Raw genomic sequence first — 4,903 nt, 5'->3', positions numbered from 1 at the left:
AACGTTTGCGCCTGTCTGGTATTTATTTGTCTGGAATCTAAGCCAGGCCTGATCGATCCGTATTTCTTCTCTGCAATATGTAATGGATTATTGTATGAGTTTACCGCTGGTTTAATAATGCCCTCGTCAAGTATAGATTGTACTATAATATGCCAGAATTACGTATGGTCTGACGCAAAATATTGTTTGCACACAAACACGAAATTTGTACTGTAATCCTTTAATTGTTTCTGCTCTGTTAGTAAAAACTGTGGAATATGATTGTGCGATGCCGAAAGGTCCTGCCTATCAGTGTCATTTAATTTCTCAATTACTTGAATTTTTTCCTAATTAAAACGTTAGTATCTAATACGTCATCAATATCATCCCTATCGTACTTGCAAAGCGATTATTAGTGACAAATTCCGTCGAAAGTTCCAAACTGTGATCGGACGAAAGGTAAAGTCTATTAATTTCCTTGTCATAGTTTGAAAGCCAATCTTCAAATTTCTAAAGCTATTGACTCACCTTCTTTTTATAAACTTATTTATATGTCGGGAAAGTTTAATATTGCTTTATACTCATTCAAAAAGTCTACACCTAATATAATTTCCGTCGACAATAATGAAACAATAAGAAAATTCACAAAAAATCTGTGCCTTTGATAAAAGAATTGTAAGTTTGTTGACGTACATGTACACTTTTTTCAAAAATTGCACCTCGTAATTTAATTTTACATAAAGGAAATGTGGGTCAATCATTAGATTTGTTTCATTTACTGTCAACTGTTTCACTAATTACAGAAATAGGACTGCCAGAGTCAAGTACTGCCGTAAATTTTATGTCATTTGCTGTGATGTGAATTACAGGATATGAAGTATTGTTCTTTTTCAAGTCTTTTCCTGTAGTAAAATGTCCCTGATGTCTTCCATTTTCACATAATTGATGGTCATGACAGCTATCTCGTCAGCCTCATAAGTACATTTTGTAGCTGCATGCAATGCGAGTCATTGTCTATTATCTCTTTGTAGTCGCGCGTCGTTACAGGGATTTGGAGGTCTAATTTCAACAATTTCAACTTGTCGTGAGGGCCCTGTCCTATTTGAATCACGCCAGTTCTGAATAAATTCAGGTCTGTTGACATGATTATAGCGTCTGTCGTCTTGTTGGTAATTTTTGTAGTTTCTTTCTTGTCGATTAGGTGGTGGAGAATTTCTCCCGGAATTGCAGTTGCGGGGTGGACTGTTGCGTCTGAAGTCATTTTTGTCTCCCTTGATAATAATTACTCTGGTTCCCAAATTGTCTATTTCTACAGTTGTCTCTGTCATAGTCATTACCACGGAAATGTGAAATGTCTCTGTAATTACTGTTCATCTGCCAGTGGCTGTCATACGGGTGGTGTCTGTTTTTGTCACGATTTACGTTATACCGGCAGACTTGTCGTGTACGGTTATTGTTTCTGTCGTCACGAAATTGTGATGGATGTGACCTGTAATTGTTGTTGTTTTTCTGTTTTCGCATCACGCGATTGTCCGTGTCGATTTCCAGTTCTTGCAAAAGTCCCTGTAAAGCTTCGATATCATCTTCTCAAAGTCAAGCCAAAACAATATGTCTTAAGTGTTCAGCAATTTAACTAAGCAAATGTGAATAAGTCCCAATGGGCTGTATGGGTTTGACAAATACTGATTCTTGTGTAACATATCTTCGAAATACATTACAGGGCTGTACAATTCAGACTGTTCTATATGCTTCATCATTATAATACCGTGTTTTACTCGATCTTGTGTAGCCAGAGACCAATATGTAGAAAGGAAGGAATGATAAAAACCTCCTTCATTGTGACATAACCGATAGCAGTCTTACAGCTGGTTCATTTTCTAAATAAACTCTAAACTAAAACTGGACTCCATCTGGACAGGCCCCGGAAGACACAACGGTACCGTCCGACCGCCGTGTCATCCTCAACCAACAGGCGTCACTGGATGCGGATATGGTGGGGCATGTGCTCAGCACACCGCTCTCCCAGCCGTATGTCAGTTTACGAGACCGGAGCCGCAACTTCTTAATCAAGTAGCTCCTCAGTTTTGCCTCACAAGCGCTGAGTGCATCCCACTTGCCAACAGCGCTCGGCAGACCGGATGGTCACCCATCTAAATGCTAGTCCAGCCCGACAGCGCTTAACTTCGGTGATCTGATGGGAACCTGTGTTACCATTGCGGCAAGGCCATTGACTCATTTTCTAAATAGTCACACATAAATTCTAATTTATGCTCTGCTGACCAATTAGGAGGAAACCAAGGAGAAAATTGATGAAAACAAGCTTGTGAACGTACGTCATTACTAGAATTCTTGAATGTTTTAAATTTACGCATTGTGATGAAGAACTTAAAGTCATCGTGTCGGCGAGTGGCAAATTGGTCATTGTTACATCGTGTCGGCGGTGCCATCTCAAAATTCGGTGCACCTTGCTAGTTTCTTTCAAAATTTCCGAAATGCCCTGTGTTATTATTTTGTGGCTTTTCCGTATTTCTAAGTCCCTCTTCCCGTGTTGGAGCGCGAATGTCCTCTGAAATATATAGTTCTTGTATCACCTGCACCAACTTCCCGTATTTCTCCTTTGTGTTTCGTATTAATCTGTTTCTGACACTGTTTAAATTTCCTAATTTCCTGTACTCCTCTGTGATAGTAAAGGCTACCGGTCTTGTATCAATCGCATCATCATGTAGCTTCGTAGATAAATTTGTCAACTGATCCGAGAGTTCGGCTATTTTTTCCCATAATGTGCCGATTTCCTCCGTGCGTTTTTCTGAGCCAAGTTTTCGAGTGTCGATTTATGTGGCAAACGTATATACTGTGTCCTTGAAGTTTTCCTGAGTTTTTACAAGTTGCGGTACCGTATCGCCTAATGCAAGAAGTCAATTTTAGCCTGTAAGGCTTCGTGTACAATGGTCTGCACTTCTTTAATTGTTGCTTGATGCTGTTGTAATGTGTCTTCACGTTGCGAAAAATAGGCTTAATATGATCGCGAATTTGTGCTTTTACATCTTCAGTAATGTTTTGTTATTTAGATTCCATTTTGGGTATCTCATCGGTTAAATCTTCACGTGTGTGTTCAAGCACTTTTAATTTCGTCAGTTGTGTCTAATTTTTGAAGTTGTTCTGTTTTTGTTTCTAATTTTGTTCCATTGTGTCTGACTTTTGAGGCTTTTGGTCTGTTTCATCAAATTTTTGAATTAATTGCAATAACAACGCATTAGTGACTGAAACATATTCCTTCGTACTTTTCGTCAGTGCATTTTCACCGGCAATATTCGTACTTGAAAATCAGAGAGTTAGTCTCGACATAATTGAGAAAAATTTATTGATGCAAAACCTGAATCTACTGTATTTGCAAGATTTTGTTCTGATATTACGCATTCAAGAGGCAAAATGTTACCTATATATTGATCGTCAACAGTTCCCTGTTCACTGATTATTTCAATTTCTACCCCGTTATTTACTGTGTGGTCCATGTCCCTATACACTATTACCAAATGATTGTCTTGTAAATTTGTCAGTTCTTTACCAAGTGGTGCATACAAGCTAAGCTCATCGTCACTGTTATTTTTGAATTTGCTTTGCAGGCTGTTACTATGCTTTTCACACGTCATGATTATCACACTTTTTTTAATTATCGAGTTGAGCCTCTATAGGCTGCGTGGTAACAACCAATTTCATTTTAGTGTCTACGTCTTGTTCTTGTTCCAGCTATGACGTCCTGCCAGTATATTCTGAGCCCACCAAGAAGTGGCTTGACTCTTCAGATAATGGTCCTCTCCGTCTTTTGGTCGTTAATGCCATTTTAAATTTGTTCCTGTCAGGAATTTCTCTCTCTGAGATACCAATCTGCCTAGTACCTTTTTCACATTCTTCGAACCATCTTGGCCTTGTTTTCTTAGATTGGATGAAACTGCATCTTCTTTTTGTTAGTGGGTCACCGTCCATCCTCATCAGATGACTGGAAAATAACAATCGTCTCTTCTTAGTGGATGCTGTGATAGGTTCTGTCTTGCTGTACAAGTCCTCATTTGCTCTCATTCGCAATTGTCCATCAACCGACCTATTACCTAGGATTTTTTTGAATATCCTACGCTCTCACTTTTCCAGCCCTATATACATAGACTTTTTGTTACAAGTATTCTTTGTCAGTTGGTATGCTTGGTCTAACTTCCTTATCCTGACATAAATTGCTTCTTCTTCCAATCTATTCTCCTGGACGACTTCACGGAGATACCTGAAGTTCTTAACTCGTCCGATTTTTCCCAGATTGGTGATCATCCATTAATGCGCATCACAGACGTTACTAATATATTTTGTCTTTTGAATAGAGATATGGAGCCCAACTTTTTCAGCAGTTTCTGACAGCCTATTGACCTTGTTGACTGCTGACTCTATGTTGTAAACAAAAATGGCCAGGTCATCCGCAAAGGCCAAGCAGTCAATGTACACCCCTTTGTTCTTAGGACCAAGTGTGAACCGCTCTTCATTTGTTTCTTCTTGGGCTAACAACTGTCTCTACTCTCGAATGACCTGTTCCAAGAGACAGTTGAAAAGGTTTGGGGACAGTCCATCTCCTTGTCTTACGCCCGTTCTGATTGTAAGGGGTTCTGATATCTCACTCATAAATTTTATTTTTGATACTGTGTTAGTGAGAGTTTGTTTGATTGACTTTCTTGATCTATCATCCACCCCAAAATCTTCCAAAATGTCCATTAATGCCTGTCGGTCGATGGAGTCATATGCCTCCTGAAAAATCAACAAACACGACCACATAGTTACTTCCTCCAGCTTTTTTGTACCTGATGATGTTCTTCTGGTTAAAGATCTGTTCTGAGCAAGAACGGCCCTTTCGGAAACCAGCTTGTATTCCCCAATCAGATGGTCA

The 4,903-nt window shown here is 39.2% G+C and overlaps 1 pseudogene; it reads right to left on the bottom strand.

Moving 5' to 3' along the window:
• Window positions 1–2,093: 2,093 nt before the first annotated feature.
• LOC126290771 (5S ribosomal RNA) lies at window positions 2,094–2,211 on the bottom strand (annotated as a pseudogene).
• Window positions 2,212–4,903: the final 2,692 nt, after the last annotated feature.

Source organism: Schistocerca gregaria, chromosome 1 (assembly GCF_023897955.1).
Source record: "Schistocerca gregaria isolate iqSchGreg1 chromosome 1, iqSchGreg1.2, whole genome shotgun sequence".
In the NCBI taxonomy this organism is placed as follows: domain Eukaryota; kingdom Metazoa; phylum Arthropoda; class Insecta; order Orthoptera; family Acrididae; genus Schistocerca; species Schistocerca gregaria.
Note: the sequence above shows the minus strand (reverse complement) of the source record. Positions and strands in the feature narration are given on the sequence as shown.